The sequence below is a fragment of the Podarcis cretensis genome (assembly GCF_951804945.1).
Source record: "Podarcis cretensis genome assembly, chromosome: 6".
Classification (NCBI taxonomy): Eukaryota; Metazoa; Chordata; class Lepidosauria; order Squamata; family Lacertidae; genus Podarcis; species Podarcis cretensis.
In genome coordinates this window covers 46766710-46784745 of record NC_137175.1, presented here as the reverse complement: position 1 = coordinate 46784745, position 18036 = coordinate 46766710, and the positions used below count along the sequence as shown (strand labels likewise).

The following is an 18036-nucleotide window of genomic DNA, read 5'->3' as shown; positions in this document are numbered from 1 at the left end:
TGTGTAATTCTGGAATCCAGTGAAATGTGGGCATGTTTAATGAAGTGTGTTCCATGCTGTAGGAGAAGACAAGGTAGTGCAAATCGGAACTGAGAATAAAGACCAAACAGCCTCTTGTACAATCGTGAATTTTCGAGGGGTCTACATACAAAGTACTAGCAGCTTCTCTGGCACCCATGGGCACCAGGTCAGTTGCCCTTAAACAGACTTGAGTGGTGAGGTGTATCTGGAGTGTATCTGGCCCAATGTGGGTTTTTTTTCAGGAGCAAAGGAAGATGAATGATAAGTGTGGAAGAAGAGAACAGGCTGCTGAGCCCGTGTGGCTACTTCGAAAAGCTAAGAAAGGACTGGAGAGTTTTGATGCAAGCTCAGAGGAATTACAAAAGATAAGAGAAGCAAAAGCAAGGGAGGGGAAGGAGAGAGACAGAAGGGGAAAGGGGGAGAGGAAACAAGATTCTCAAATCAGCACTTGTCCTATTTCATAAGCAAAATGTAGATCAATAAATTACACTCACTTTTCAAGATTTAACATGCTGACTCCATAACCTTGTCAAGTGTGATACATCAGCCAAGGAAGCAGGATGCCAAGCCAGGAAAATGAGCAGGGTTTGAGGAGAAACACATGGGGGAAAGAACAAGGGAGAAAGGAAACCCCTGTTACAAAGATGGCATGCCACCTCGTAGGAAAGAAACCCAGCTTGATCCCGTTCTTGAGGGTTTCGGTTCCCTTGGAGTCCCTGAAGTACACCTAGGCTGCATAAGCGCCATACATTTAAAGAACATGGCTTCCCCCAAAGAATCCTGGGAGCTGTGGTTTGTTAAGGGTGCTGTGAATTATAGCTCTGCGTGAGATAAACTACAGTTCCTGGGAAATGTGTTTTAAATATACAAAGCCATAGTTCCTTTTTATCTCCTCTTCCTCTTCTGTTACGTCCTCTCCCTTTTCCTGTCCTCCCACTAAATGGAGGCAATTTTCAGCCTTTCTGAGGGCACAAGGAATGATTTCCTTAGCAAATTTCCCAAGAGAAAGTGGAAGAGGAGTACCCACCTGGGAAAATATGGATGTCAGTTCCATTTGGCTCAGGGTGACTGGGCATCTGTAGCTTTCAATGGCATAATTATCTACTACTACTAGGACTACTGCTGTTTCTGCTATTACTGCTGCCACTACTTCATTTATCAGTTCCCTTCCCAGTGAACTATCATACCTTTTTTAATATATAAAAAACCCCAAAGCAATAAATCAGAGCAGTTCCCAACAGCGGTGCAAAAGTAGAAAATCCAAAGTTCAGCTTCCAGCCTGCATATATATATATATATATATATATATATATATATATACATATACATATACACACAAACACACACACACCTTGTTATGTTTGCTTCAGTTTAAATCTTTTCAGGTTGCATCCCGCGGCTACCCAGAAGTACCGGAAAGGGTTACTTCTGAGTTTCACCGCTCGCGCATGCACAGACACTCAAAATGATGTCACACACATACACAGAAGCGGCGAATCGCGACACGAGCAGATGCAGGTTGCGTTCTGCTCATGTTGCAAACAGGGCTCCGGAATGGATCCCGTTCGCAACCAGAGGTACCACTGTATATAAAAACCAAAAACAGGATTCATGGAAGCAAAAGCACACCTACCCCAATAAAGATCTACAACTCAATAATTCATTCACAATTGGCTTTTGTGTAATGATCCACAACATGGGTCAGTGTGTATTGCCTTGGATCAACTATTCGTCTCATCTGCTCAGTCTGCCACAGCCTGTCTTCACAGGTAGGAGAAGTCCCTAACTCACTGAGGGTTTGAAACCTATTGGCTACTCTCACCTGGTTTAGCTGACCAGTCAAAACCGTTTCCCAAGGTGTGGCCACTGCTGCATGCTGACAGCTTCTAGGAGCTACTGGTGAGAGCTGAGGGCAAGGTGGGAACCAAAAGTGGACAAACTACCTCAGAAGGAGCATGATGTGTCTGCCACTAGACGTACTATCCCTCCCATAATACTCCATACACACACAAAAGAAAAACCCTAAGCAATGTCTTGTTAGCCTAAAAGCAAAAAGGTCTGGAGCACGGAACCAAGATACTTCCTAGAGAGGCCAAGTGCTGCCAAAAGTAACTATGAGGGGTCAGGGGCCTCTCCATGCCTCTCCTATCTGGACCTTCCTGTCCCCAATCACAGAATCCTTTCCACACCCTCCTTAAGTGTTTTTGCCAGGCTGGAATTCTCCCTCGAACTGTTCTCACAATGGCTATGCTCTACCTCAATGGTCAGAGGCGGGAATGCTTCTGAATACCAGTTACTGGAAGCCACTGGAGGGGAATGGGCTCTTGTCCTTGGGTCCTGCTCAAGGGTTTCCCTCAGGCATCTGGGGGACCACTGAGAAAAGGATGCTGGACTAGATGGGCCAATAGCTCTTCTTACGTTCTTCCAATAATACCTCATGTTTACCTGACTGAAGGATGGAGAGGTGTGTTTTCATGGCTGGAATTCAGTCCCTAATGCAAAGGTAAGAGTCTCATCCAGTGCTGTGCCTATTTTTGCACCTGGCCCTGACAACCAGAGTCACATGGCTCCTGAAAGTTTGCTCAAGAGTGAGTGTGTCCCTCAAGCTAAAAAAACACTCTCTACCCCTATTCTAGGGGGTAGATGCCTAGGAATATGTGTCAATCCTACAAGTAAAGGAAAAGGTCACATAGGATTCAATGCATCATAGTTTCATAGATTATACCAAGGCAGGCATAAATGGAAATGCATCTGGTCTTTTAATAATAGAATTGGAGAAATCAGCTTTCTTAGTAAAGAATGCTTGGACTAAGGAAGTTATTTTAACTTTTCAGATAGGAGATTGTTAATGTTGAAAAGGAATATTTAAACCTGAAGGAAAACAGATAAACAATGATAAACAATGACTTAAATTACAGCTTGGCTCAAATAGACAGTAAGGTTCTATTCAAACAGACTGGAAACTAGCTAATGGAAGAGCTTGGGATCACTTCCTGTGTTACAGCTCCCATGTGGCAGTCAGCTGAAAGCACTTCAGACATGAAGACACTCAGTGCAATTGGGCTGGTTCATCCATTAAGAGGCTTACAAATGTTTCAGCCACCACAGGGAAGCTATTTTTAGCAGCCCCCATAAAGGGTGGAAGTGGTGATCTGATTTGGGGGTATTGGTGTAAATTGTGGATTGCTGGCATTGGGTTTAATAAAAGAGGCTGTTGGGCAGATTGCAAGAAGCTATTGTATTGTTGGAATGATAATCATGAGTGGAATAGATAGGCACTGGTGAGTTTGTGTTCCACGGGAAATGTAGAAATTAAGGTGGGAGGAGGAGAAGAATTGTGCATCAACAATACAAATAAAAATGACAACAGAGGGAAAATGATACCAGAAATGACAAGGCAAATAATAATAATAATAATAATAATAAATGTGTTGTATTCAACTAAGTCCTGATTAGAGTAGACCCATTAAAATTAATGAACCAAAATTAGTCATGGTGATTAACTTCAGCAGGTTTACTCTGAGCAGGACTAGCACTGAATAGCATCCTAAATAAATTGGGCTAAGATCATTTTGGGCAATACTGTGACTGTGGTTTCAGAGCTTTGTTGCAGAAACAAATACAAATTTAATTCTATTTTAAAAAACAACAACACTAAACTATTAAAACCAATTTAAAAGAATCCTACTATTCATTGTGGGTGTGATTTTACAGTATGTGCCTCACTATGTGGAACTGACATTTTCACCATGCCACAATGTTTGTTTCATACTTGTGAGATATTGATATTTTTAGCGTGGCAGCACCTATTCTGTGAAACTCCCCGCCAATTGATATTGGACAGGTACCCTCATTGTACTGCTTTCAACACCTGCTAATAACTTTTTTGTTTAGGAGAACCTATCCAGATAATTTTAACATGTACATTTGTTTCTAAAATCTGTTGATTTTATTTATTTTGTAATCATTTTATTACTTTTACTATTTTAAAGTTCTTTTTATTGCTATTTTTTATCATTTTATGTAAACCACTTAGATATACTTTCTTGATTAAACAGTATATAAAGGTAAAGGTAAAGGGACCTGACCATTAGGTCCAGTCGTGGCCGACTCTGGGGTTGTGGCACTCACCTTGCTTTACTGATCCCGGATCATGTGGCCAGCATGACTAAGCCGCTTCTGGCGAACCAGAGCAGCGCACAGAAACGCCATTTACCTTCCCGCCGGAGTGGTACCTATTTATCTACTTGCACTTGATGTGCTTTCGAACTGCTAGGTTGGCAGGAGCAGGGACCAAGCAATGGAAGCTCACCCCGTTGCAGGGATTCGAACTGCCGACCTTCTGATCGGGAAGTCCTAGGCTCTGTGGTTTAACCCACAGCACCACCCACGTCCCTTAAAACAGTATATAAATCTTAAAACAGTATATAAAACTTGCTAAATAAAAATAAATACATACATTTTGGTTTCTCTGCTATAGGTTGGGGAAATAATGCAACTAGCAGTAGCTGGAGCCTGTGCATCCCTGAGCATAATGAAAAAATTTCTACCAATGCATTCAACCAGAAAGAATGAATTTTTAAAAAACACCTTTAGTTATAAGGAGGATGTGATAAGGATAATGGGATAATTATGATCATGAGCCAATTTTATTTGATTAAATCAGAGGGTTCTTGGGAACCACAACTGTAACTTAAGGTGTTTGCTATTTCAGTTGCACCTTTTATGAAAAAGAGTTAGCAATGCACCTGAAGTAAGGGACCTACTGTTTATTTATTACATGTAAATAGATACAAAACAGGTTTGATATTATTCAGTCTTGTTACATGACATAATCCACCTACCCAAAAATGCAACCACCTCTGCATGAGCAACGACAATTATTTAAGGAAGGGCAAAGATGATAACAAATCCCTGCATCTCACGTCCCTTTGAGACAATCCATTCCTTTAGGAACGATCACCAATACATTTTGCTGCCCTGTGTCATGGGTCAGTCCAAGCCCAGGTTTGCATGCCAAGAGGTTGAGTGAAAGGATATACAAGGAAAACTACATCTTTTTTGCACAGTTTATTGCAGATATTGATCCAATTCTCTTAAACGTGCGCTGGAGGCCACTGATTTGTGTTGTTGTTTTCTTGCCTTCGATAAGGATTTGAGAGTCTGAACCTCAGCTGGTACAAAGCCATCGACTTCAATAGAGCTACTTCATTTAGCCACCTGAGGGCCTGAAAGTCATGGAATTATATGGGAGCTATTAACAAAATAAAATGGCAAACAATTATAGCTGTCACAGAACAATCTCACCAGCCACCAGCATACCTGCAGCAGGGCACCCAGCCATCTGCTGGCCCCAGCTTATGCTGATGGCTTCTAATGAAAAAGTGCATTTCAGCGATTGCCTTACAATGATTTAAAAAGGAGAGAAGAAAAGTGGAGAACAAATGTAAACTACTATGTGAAGCAGGAGGAGGTGGTGATTGTCCGCCAGGTGTTAGCATCACATTTGTATTCCCAATTGAGAGAGCTCAGAATCCATACAAGATCTGGAGGGTCAGATTTCAAGAAGGTCAGCACCCAATTAAAAACCAAAATAGATGCTCAATTCTCAAAGTGCTGAGCATCCATTGTATCATCCCAGGGCAAGGTCCCAGAAGATAGCAGCTGGGTAATGAAGCCAAAGAGGAGCTTTCCTTGAGAATCCTACTCTGGAAGGAAAACCAGATGCCTTCCTTTATGCCTTGTTGGAGAAACTGGACATGGCGGAAGGGTTTAATTTATTTCATGGGCACAAACCACCCCATGGTCTGAGGTGCAAGGTCAGCCAAGCCATTTGCTATGGCAATGGTCCAGTGCCATTTATATAAGTGACTGAGGCATGTCATCACATTAGTCAGTCAGTGGGTCTGTTGAGTGTCAGGGTCAGTCTTGAGGAGTTGGAATCTGTATGACAACTTGAATTGCTGGAGCAACAGAAGTACTTTCTACTTATATATATCTGTGCCTGTATCTGCAAAGCCTACAAACTGTATGTATATATGGAACTGTATTACTGAAGCCTGATCTTCTGCAGCAGTAAACTGTTTTGGACCTTAAGCTGCCTCTATGTGGTGACTGGAACTGGGGGTAACTTCCACTTTGTAGGTATCTCACCTAAGATTCCCAACATGCCCTTCTTTCTTCAAAACACCAGTGAAGTGCACCACTGATGGATGTCATGGTGTACATGACCTTGTGGGAGAATGATGTATGTGCCCAGGGTATAAATATCCATGTTCATCACAGAACAAAAGCCAAGGAAGGGAGCTGGAGAAGGGATTGACAAATGTATCTAAAGGCTAGGGTGTGATTCCTTAAGCCTCAATTTCCCTTTCATATGCTTTCTCCCTGAATTACTGAGAGAGCAGGGAGAGCCATAAGGATGAAGAAAGAATGACTGTCACAGCCAGGAGAATTGATTCTCAAACTTTTTTGCTGGAAACCAAATGAAGTGAGACAATCGACTCACAGAAGTGAGACAATCGACTCCACATGAAGCATTGATCATGGAAATAAGACAAGGACTTCTACCTCTGCCCTTCTTCATTCTCCTCCATGTTTTTTGTCCTCTGTGGGTACCCATCAACCCTCCTGATCAGTTTGCCTTCTGAGTTGCCCTGTCAATTTCCCCTTCAGTTCACCATGCACCAGTGCTTCACTGCTAGTCTGCAAAGGCCTGATTTTGACGTGGTCTGATCTATAATTAAGAGCTAAGGTAATTGGAAACTGAAGTCAGCCTATTATTCCTTTGCCAATAATTCTGAAAACACTCGGGGGTTCTTCCTTTCTTGGAAAAAAGCTTTGAGTTTTTCTCATCTGATTGTTTCTCACATCTACCCCTCCTGTTCTATAAAACCCTCATTTAATTTTGGGCTTTGAAAATGTCCTACCTAGATACTATAGCTAGTCAGTCTATGAGAGAGCATGGCTACCATCATCACACAACAGAAACACAAGCCTTCAGTGTGGATCACAGCAGCTTGAGCAGGTCCTTAAAAAAAAAAAAATAAGAGAAATGTTCCAACTTTCATGTTTAAAGATCAAGTGGATCATTGTAAGATCCAAGTAAAGCCATATGAAATATAGCCCCATTTAAACAAGTGAATGATAAAAGAATAAAAAAGTTATGACATTTCCATTGCAATGCACCAAAGCAAAAGTGCTATGACAGAAGCCAGCCAGTTAAAAGAATTGCTCTGAGCAAAGAGATACATTTCTGGTGCATCAAACCAACCCATCTTTCAGGAGCATGCCAAACAAGAATTCCTATTAGAAGGGCAATGGGCCCGTTAACCTCCTCAGCAGTACCTTTTATAATCCTTTTATAGCCCAAGCTAAAAACTCTATCTGAAGCTGTGCGTGTTAAGGTTTTCAGGATGTTCTCTGAACATCTATAGGGATCAAGCAGGAAAGGTCCCCAAACCCCCAAGGTGTGTTTCCTATCCTGGGGGCTAATATACCCTCCCAAATCTAAATTATCTTCACAGTTAAATATAGAGTGCTGTAACATTAATAATGAAATCTAAGTCTCCTAATGTGTTTTCTTCTAGGACTTTCTTGCTACTCCGGTGGAGGTGGAATAGGGGAAAGGAGGGAGATTCCCCCCCTTCAATGAGTGGCACTTTGTTCCAGTTGCAAGGCAAGCACTGATCACATGTAGAAATACAGTTGTCGCAATGCTAATATCAGCCAGTGCTCCTGGTATTGAGCTCCTAGCTGCAGGAGTAGACCAAATACAGAGGGGCAGGGAAAGAAACCTGACTCCCGTCCTCCTTTCCACTACCAGAGTACAGGTGGGGAAGCTTTGACCCTCCAGATGTTACTGGACTCCAACTTTCATCAGTCCCAGCCAGCATCACCAGAGGGCAGAGATGGTGGGAGTTGTCCATCAAGAGGGTCACAAGTATCCCCATCCTATGGTAGAGGAATAAAGGAAGAGGAGGGCATCTGAAGGGAGGTCGAGTAGGTGTATGGGAGGGGTGAGGTTGAGGCACACCAGTGGCCTGGAAGACTGGAGCCTCTTTCACTCCCTGTGGGCTTGGAATAAACTGAGCTATTTTCCAAGATCAAGAAAAAATGCTCAGTTTTCTAAGCTCAATTCCAAGTCTGAATAGGGAGTTCACTCCATTATTTCTCCCTGCTACACTGAACATGAGAAGGAGGGGTTAACTGCATAGCTACGGCTCTCCAATTTCAGTTCTGGACTTTCTCACTGTAGATTTCAGCACCAATTCACAATGCTTTCCCATTAGTCTGCTCAAAACCCTACCCCCTGCCCATCACTTCCAGTGATACATTAACCATCTAAAAGCCAAAATATTCTGTGGCACCTGGTTTATTGTGACACAAGCTTTGACAGGCTACAACATCTGTCGTCAGCTTTGCAGAAGCTGTCAAAAAGGTTAGGCACTGTACATGCCCCCCATATGCCAAGGCACTAGGTCGGCTAAACCCAAGTAAACAGAGTAAGAATTCAAGGCAACAGGAATACAGCAAACACATTTTGGTTTCTAGATGCGAGTACAGCACACAGAGGCTGGTGTAAAATATTTAGCATCAAAGCTCTGAAGCTGTAAGTATTGTATTGGGGTGTAGCCCCCTCCCCACACCTCGGGAAGCCTCCATCCAGGGAGGGTGGGGGTGTTCTGTAGCAGTAGGACACCTGGGATGCCCAGGCAGGTGTAGAGCATGTGATCTGCATTCTGAGCAGTGTATCCATCTGCTTTGTTTCTCAGCTAATCAAGGCTTCATTCTTCTTTGTCTGATTATCCTCCACAGGATCTCAAGTGGAATAGAAGACATGGAAGGTTTCTTGCGGGTGGGCAGGCAAGTGGGGACTCTCCTTTTTTTCCAAAGGCACACAGCTGATTTTGTTTGTCAGAAGGAAGAGAGGAAAACAAAAGCTGGCAAAAAGTTGCAAGGAAGCTGTTTGGAAGTAAGAAAGTCTGATCTTCGGAGAGTGGCTCTTGGGAGAAATGCAGCTGTAATTTGTTTTAATAATCCCAGCAAACAGGCAGGAAATTAACAAGTGAGAACAGAGTTAGAGATTCATCAAAGTTTTCCCTTTACAATTGCCACCTTCCCATCTTAATGAAGGTTATTTATTCGCTAAGTGATAAAATGCGGAATCAAATTAAGTGATTTTTGTCTGCCCACACCACTTAGTAAGGCCATGTGTTGTGGATGGATTATCTCTTTACACAATTCCAGGATTCTGGGGGACCTTGATCCTCTGACGCGGTGGGAGCAACTCAATGTGCTCTTGACATTTATATTCATTTCAAAATGAGTCCAAGCTGCAATTCATTAAAAGCACAAGACTACAGAGCTTTGTAATGAATACTCCAGTTATTTAGTGGAAGATAGGCTGCATTGACATTTGCAGGGGTGCCAGTAAACACCACTGGAGTTTTGGATTTCCCATTATGTGCACAGGCCACAACAGGTGTGAAAATAGCAGCCTCCAGCTATAAAACCCAACCTACCTACAGAGACTCTTAAGCAGGGATGTGACCATGTTAGACTCCAACTGCTAGCAGCCCCAGTCAGCACAACGAGGGCTCAGGAATAATAGCAGTAATAATAATGAGATTTGTAGTCCTGCAATAACTAAAGAGCCACAGTTTACACATCTTGCTTCTAATGACTATGTAATGCCTTTATGATTCTGCAGCCCTCTGGCCAAAGAATCCCTTATGATTCACATGGTTGGGCTGGGATTAATTGAAACTGGAATACAACATCCTCTGGGAAGCACCATATTGCCTATCCCTGCTGCAGAATACATAGACAAAGAGCTGGTTAAAAAATGTACTCGTAGTTATTTGGCTTTTGTGTCAAGGGTGTTTCCCAGCCAAAGGAATTAACACGACAGAGAGTTAACTCTTTGTTGTGAAAGATAAAACTGACAGTCACTGGCAATACCTAAGCATACCAATCTAGTGTCTAGGCAGTTATTCCCATGCCTACGTCTTATGGAGCAGCTGCAGCAACTGGGGAACCACCAGTTTTTGTACCTGCCCCCAATGGACACACACACCAGAGACTATGCCTGCATGGAAGTTGCTTCTGCTCTTCCTGCTTTAATTCTCTCTTGTTTCTGGGAGACAGAGGTGCAGGAGAGGGTGGGGAAGCAGTCAGTCATTCACTTGCCAGGCCTACCTCTTCCTCTACCTTTGAAGCTTCCCCTGCCTCCGATTCTTGCCTCCTGGCTGGTCCAAGCCTTCACAAGCCACTGCCCCACTCTTCTGAGTCAGACTCCAACCTCCCCCCTTCCCCCAGTGCATACTCATCAGCACCCTGCCAGTTCCTGACATTTTACTGGCAGTACTAGTTGAGCAGATTATACTGGGAAATGTACCCCAGTGGATCTTGAGTCCTCTCTTGTTTGTGTAAGAACCTGATGACACTCTGAGTCATCAAAAACTGTTTCCCATACCAATATATTGTTGTTGATCTGTTTACAATAGTGGCACAAACGCAAATGTTTGGCTCCATTGTACCACATAGGAATATATTAAGCATGGTCACGGGAGGTGGGCAAACATCCCTCACTCTGCACGGAGTAATCTAACTATGTGGTTTACACATACACTACACACTCATGCAGACACAGCTTCACCCTTCTGACCTGTACAGAACTTCTTGAAGGTTCCATATATAGGAGGAATGCCAAGCAAGAGGCCCCTTGGTAAAGAGTCAATATGTACAGGAGACTCACATGACATTAAAGCAGCAGCAGCTAACCTTTTATAGCCAGAGAACTGCATTCAGTTGTAGCCAGACCTCTCAGGGCCACATGTCAGCAGTGGATGTGTTATAGTCTCTTTCACTCACAGCATCCCTTCTCAGGTGCCCTGTGCATATCATCTGAGTATATCAGCTGTTCCCCTCCCAACTCAGCAGCTGATCACTGATTCTTATTCATGTAAGGGCACTGGGCTGAGTGAAGAAATGTTAACCTCTCTACCTACCTCACCACTACCTCTGCTTAACTTTCCTTTTTTTTTTCCTACCACCGCCCAAGTCAGGGTCGAGAAAAAAATTGCTTGGGGTCTTGATTTGGGCCCTGCTTCTGAAGTTAGCAAACCCTGCATGGGAGGATTTGCAGCAGGGAGGAGTCCCTTGGCATATTTTGGCTTCCTAATCCCTAACCCACCTATGGCAGGCCTGAAATGAAACATATGAATAATCCATATAGAAATATGCACACCCTGAAGAGGAAAAGTGACTGGTTAAAGTGACTAAGAACTGGATTACACTATCTGCTGAATGCAATGGTTGTGACAGTACATTCTGAAGAGAGACACAGTGAGCATCTTGCTAATATGGCAAGTTAGGATCACAGGCAGGATTATGAAGACCTAGTCCTCTTGAGGACTAGACCCTTAACCCAGATGCTGCCCTCTGTTGCCTTTTAGCTTATGTGCTGGATAAAACCTTTCTGCAAAACATTCCCTACGTGCATGTATTCCTATGAATGCAGACACTAGGCAAATGCCTCCATTAACTGAATTATTTATTCTATACATTGTTAGCATGCTAAAGATAGCAACTGTGTCTCTAGGCCTCAATTAAAACATCAAGAGTGCCTATTTGTCTAACATGTTTTGCTCCGGCTCCACATTCCACTCCCACAGGAGTGTTCTGGACATCCATGGATCTCTGCCCTCTTCCAGCTGGGCTGACAGTCCTCCAGCTTGCATCTGTGCCTCATGGCAGTGGCACCAGCAGAGCAGAAGCTATTTCAGGACCACGGCCAGCATTATTCCTAAGCCTCACGTTCCTGGAAACCCTATGCACACAATTCTATTTCAGGCCTACATTACATTAACAGCAGCGGACACCAGCTGAAAAACTAGAATCAGCCTTGCCTTCTTCCGAGAGAGAGAGAGAGAGAGAGAGAGAGAGAGAGAGAGAGAGAGATCTGAATACAGCTTTAATCATACAAAAATAAGCAAAGGAGGAAAAATTCACCCACTTACAACAGAGAGTACTAATACCCCCAGACAGTGATCTGTGGGATAGTGGGATACAGTGGGAGGCATAAGACAAATGGTCTTCTGCCTTAGGTTCAAAGTAGGTAGGGGAGTGAGTGAGTGCTATTTAAAAAAATCTGAAGTGCCTTCAATAGACTGTGAATTTGTTCTAAGGAATAGCAGAGGGAGAAGATGATGAACACTTTGCCTTTTCCACTCAAAATCACACCCACCCCTGGATATATTTTCTCACATGTAGGGAAAGTTGGCTTGGGGATGATTTTGAGTGGGGCAATGGACAGAAAAGAAAGGGGCTGAACCCCAACTTTCTCCATGAGCCCAGTTTCTCTGTTCTAACTCACAGTCTCCCCACACTATTGATGGCTAAAACATGTATCTGGGGGAACCATGTGCAATAATCTCTGCTTTGGCTCCCAGTTTCTTTGTAGATGAAAAGTATCCTGGAGGATTCTATAAAATGCAAGCAGCTCAAGCAGCCTGATTTACGCTTCTGACCCCATTTCAATTTTCTTTTCCAACTGGCACTCAAGATCCCATGGCTGAGCATGCTATGACATAAGGGAAGGGGGAAAGATGTCAAGAGTCATGGTGGGTGTGATCTATCCCATAGGCATTCCATTGTTGGCAGGGTCTTAGGACACACCCACCACTCACAACACCCTTTCCTGAGCAGGATCAAGATCTCCAATCTATCACGGGCATACGTTTCATTTTTGGTTGTTGCAACAAATGGACATCATACATATGTAATTGCCAACTGTCCCAAGAGGAAAATCATCCTCTCATGCTATTTTGTATACAACTCCAAATGTGATTTTCCCAATTTTAAAACCCATCATTTTTAAAGAAATACTGGGTACTAACCCATTTAACCAACTTCCATCATGGCCTGTGTTTCCCCGAATCATGCAAACACCAGGATCCAATTTTTTTTCCATTGAAGTAAAGCTTTTTATACTCTCCCCGTTACATCAGGACTTGCTTCCTGCATCCATGTGGCTCTGTACTATGCTAGCACCAAGAGTTACTGGTCTAATCTGTTGGGCAGCCTTCGCCAACCTGGTGCCCTCCAGATGCTTTGGACTACAATTCCAATTATCCCCCACCAGCATTAGCATCTTGCAATTTCAGGTATTTGTTCCCTTCTGTCCATAGGACAGATTATATCAGCCAAGGGAGCCAGTAGACCAAGAGTGACAGGTTAAATCCAGAGGTCAAGCTAAGTCATTGCCAGGAAGGACATCACACAGCCAGAAACCATTAGATCAGCACCATGTTTAGTGACTCTTTTGTCTTCTAGTTGTGAAATGAGATAGCTTCTATGCATAATATCTCCACACCTTAGCTATTTAGCCAGACTGAAAAACAAGCTACAATTTATCATCATCCGCTACTTAGCATCTTTGGGAATAGGTGATATCCCACTTTTGTAACAACTAAATTAAGAGTAGGCTGGTAGTTGAGCATATTGAAAGTCACTTTAGAACAAAAAAGGTTAACACCTATCAGGGCATGTTAAAGAGTAACCTTTTTAGTTTGCTTTTTCAAAACAACAATTGCATTTTTGTTCAGATTCAATGTGGTGTCTTACAGATGTTGTTGGAATCCCATTCACATCAACCTCAGCCAGCCTGGCAAATGGTCTGGTATTATGGGAGTTGTAGTCCACAAATTCTGGAGGGCACTGTGTTAGCTACCTCTGGGTTATATTTGTGTTCCAAACACCATGCACAAAAGACACTAGATACAATCCTGAGAAAACTGGCAGAATTGCCATAGGGTTCACTGGACATAAAGCATTTGAATTTTGTTCTTATGTTCCACTGGTTCCAGCTAGTGCTAAGGTGAAGGGGGCCTCTTTTTCACAAACGTTTGCTGTAGCACTGAAAAGTGTCCTGATTTGGCAATTTTTCAGGAAAGGGGGTGAAACGTGATTAATCTGTTTTCCACTGGAAGTCATGTCATGTCATAGACATGGCTACATGATAACATCACTAAACCAAACCAATTCAGAGTGAGGGCAATGCTTCCTAAACCATATTGTCCAGACTTTTAATTTACTCTTAGTGGTTTCATTTGGTAGCTGGCATCACAACATCATCATGCTTACTACATTATCCCCGTTCGGCTGCAATCACACCAGGAAAAAGAAGCTGTCAGTTTAGTCCTGGTTTAGAATTCCAAGAAGGGAACATATAAGCCCTGTTCACATGACATATTTGGGGATGTAAATGCCACAGAAGGAGAGCAGAACTGTGTCTATTGTCCCCCATCCCCATCAATACACATTCATCCAAAACTCTCAATGGAGGCTACATTTATGAATAGGCTCTAGTTAGCATGTAGAGGATAGAGGCAGGGTAACCAGACACTATCCCCCCTACACACACACACTCTGCCCAGGGCTGGCCTGAAATGTTTTGCTGCTGTTGGCAAAATGCCCCAACAATGTTCCCCATGCTTCTGCCTGCATAGATCCATGCCCCTTCCCTGCCCCTCCCTTCCCCCACTGCCCCCAGCCCTGGCACTACAACTGCCCCATTGCCTGCAGCTATGCCTGTACTGCTGCCACACTGCAGCAGTGAGGGTGCAGCAGGTGCATTGGGCATAGCCAGAGGGAAACGGCACAGGGGGTGAAGCCCCAGCAGGGCTGGCAGTTGTGCAGTGGTGGAGACAAGAAGGGGGTGAATCTGTTGCCCAAGGCCAATGGCTTCACCTCGTCTCATGGATGGACTGGCCCTGACTCTACCTCCCAGTCTGTACATTTAGTAATGTGTCATATATGAAGAGAGCTTTTTTAAAAAAAAGTATCTTGAGATACTGTTTGAAATGCAGTGAGATTAGTTTCCAGGAAAGAATCCTACAAGTATATGGAGGCCACAGAGAGGCTGCTGCAAATCTGCAGCTAAAACTTTAGCCCAATACAAGTCAGCGTTTGGGAGACAGTGCCCCATCTGCAGACTGATCTGCTGATGTACAACTTTAATTAGTCTATGGCATCTAATAAAGGGCAGCTCTTTAGTCCAGCAAAATGACAGAATGCACTCTGCATAACTGAAGTCCTCTCAATGAATATTTAAAGAACATGCAGAATAACGGTTGGGTTTTTTTTTAAAAAAAATGTCATTTCAAGTGGGGAAAGCAAAGATTAAGAGAAAATGTATGCCATTTAACTACAGAAATGAAAAAAGAAGTGCATGTTCCAGGAGATGGGTCTGCATTTACAGAGCAGCATGAGGACAGAGGTCATTGATAAGAAATAAAAGCTCATTCTTAGTTACAAATGGTAGATTTACAGGCTGGGATTAACATGATTTTGTGAGAGCTTCAGGACAGTGGGGCTGAGTCAGGGAGTGGGTCTGGGTTTAGGATGCTAAACAGGGGTTAGGTACAACCACTGGTGATTCCACTGTCACCAATCTGGATGGCACCAAATATGACATTACCCAGAATACCTCAGTTCTAAGAACAGGTTCTAGAAAGCGTGAAGATATGATGCAAAGAAAGGACAATTATTCTGGCAGTTACAGTTTTGCCGAGGAGTTTGGGGATTCAGATTGAAATCCATTCTCCATCACAGACAAAATAATTTTCTTTTTTTTTTAATAAGATATTTATTAAGATTTTCAAAGATAATACATTGTAAAACAAAAAGAAAGGGGGGAAAAACAAAAATACAAAAGTACAAAAATACGAAAAATAAAAACAATTTAAAAACACATAAAGTTTCCATTTACTTATTTTCATTTAACAAAATAATTTTCACTCCCCTCCTGTTAAAATAAACAGGATAGCCGCTTACCCAGCACCAAAAACAAGAACAAAATAGAACACAGATTTGCATGTGCAAATGCAAATATAGAAATAATTACCATCATTTAAATTGAATTTCATTCTCTGCCACAGACAAAGTAATTTTAGTCAAGAGTCTCTCCCCCCTACCTGTAGCATGAATAAGAGGGAATCTCAGCCCTGAGGGTCAGATGTGGCCCTCTAGGCCTCTTTATCTGGCCCCCAGGAATCCCTAGTCTACACTGCCTCTTCAGCCACATTCTCTCTCCTCAGGCCACCCCTCTCCATTGACCCAGCTTATATCCTCCTTGAGTGTTTTTCCCTGGCCAGGATGTGTCCTTGAACTTGGATAATACCATATTTCCATGAATCTAAAGCGCCATCAAATCTAATATGCACCTCAATTTTCAAAACCTTGAAACCAAAAAAGTATTTGCTGACAAATGTAAATGCACCATCAAATCTAATGCACACCCTAATTTTTGCGATGTAATTTGCCCCCCCCCAAAAAAGGGTGTGCACTTACCCATCACCAGAAGACAAGAGCAAAACATGGTACAGAGTTGAATAAAAAAATGCATATGCTCACTGACATGTATAGATGCAAACTTGGGAGATAATTGCTATTATTTAAATGGGAAGACAATACATTTTGCCATAGTGGGGGAGACTACTATCCCAGTGTAAACTGCTGCTGGGCAACTTCAAGGCTTCTGTTTCCCCTTCCTAGTTGTAAACTGGCCATGCACTAGGTAGCCCTTCAGGCAGAGGACACTTTCAAAGAGAGAACTGCCCTCCAAAGAAAGTCCTCTGTAAAGACACCCTAAAAATTAAGTCTGCCCTTCCACATCTCATGAAAAATTGTGAGGAGAAACTATCTGCGAGGTGATTAAGTACTATAGATAGAAGACAACAAACTCATTGAGGCTGGTTCCTTTCTTTCCTAAGTGGGTATCTATCAAAATGAGTTCCAATAGGGATAAATGTAGGGTTCTGCACATTTTGCCCCACACAAAGAGCCCTCTCCGACGCTCCTTATCCCAAACTTGCCTTGGTGCCTAAGGAAAGGCTCCTGGATTTGGCAGTTGTCATAGGTTTAAGGTGCTTTAGATCCTAGCTGCTCCTTGGAGCATGAATAGCAGCATTCAGGTCTGCTGGGAATCAAGGGAAATGTCATTTCCACGGTTCCCAGCATTTCTAAATATTGATGCAAGCATGCTGCCAGTGTCTGTATGGATGGGAAACATAGGAACTACATTTCCCATGGGTTCCTACATCTCTAACGCTGCCATCTGCGGCACTACTGCAGTGCCTGCCCCCACTGATAAGTAAAGGGGAAGCGAAAGGGAAAGGGGACTCCTGTTGTAACACAATCTCTTCTAGGATTAATAAGGTGGCCATATTTATTTTTTTCCTCTTTGGCCGCCTAATTAAGGTTCTCCAAATTATTTCTGGTGTGAACCAGAGAGGCCCACCCTATTACAAATCCTGAAGAAGTAGAAACATTTCTTTTTACCAAATACTTTTCTAGAATTTTCCACCACTTCATCCCGCAATGTACTGACTTCAGGTACAAGGAGAGGAAAACTGCAGGCTGCAATTTTCTTTCAGGTTATCGATTGGACTCAGGTCAAATCCCAAAGGCCAAGAATCTCTTGGAAAAAATGCTGACTAAAGCCACTCCCTCCAGACCAGCTCTGAGCTTCTGCATACTTAAAAACAAAGGAGGAGAAAAAGGCTGTTTTCTTTAAATTACTTTGTTGTACTTTATAATTGATTTTGTGCCTATGTCACTTATGGGGATGTGTTACGACCATCTCAGAAAACCACTTAAGCAATTTAAAATAATCAAAGTACTTATAAGCCACTTAACATTTTCTAACCCTTCAAATTTGGGACAAAGCCCCCATCTCACACACACACTCCCCCATACACAGCTAAATTCAAACAGGAATGGAACTGCAAAACACTCTGCAGTAGGGAATTTGTAAGGAAAGGGACAAGGAGGTTTCCTCATAAGGCCCCATACACACTATACAGTTAAAGCAGTATTATACCACTTCAATACTTATTTTGAGAGACGGCATGGTGTAGTGGTTAGTGTTGGACTAGGACCTGGGAGGCCAGGATTCAAATCCCTGTTTTGTCATGAAACTCACTGGGTGACCTTCAGCCAGTCACAGTT

General features: G+C 42.9%; 1 protein-coding gene across 2 annotated transcripts in view; it reads right to left on the bottom strand.

Annotated features, from left to right (window-relative positions):
• GRM4 (glutamate metabotropic receptor 4) overlaps window positions 1–18036 on the bottom strand; it is a 300197-nt gene that overhangs the window by 200103 nt on the left and 82058 nt on the right. Inside the window, exon 2 of one of the 2 annotated variants that reach the window (XM_079980861.1) lies at window positions 516–546. The exons of the other annotated variant lie outside the window; for it this stretch is intronic. The gene's annotated coding sequence lies outside the window, so the exon portion shown is untranslated. The remainder of the gene's footprint in view (window positions 1–515; window positions 547–18036) is intronic. 2 annotated transcript variants of the gene reach the window in all.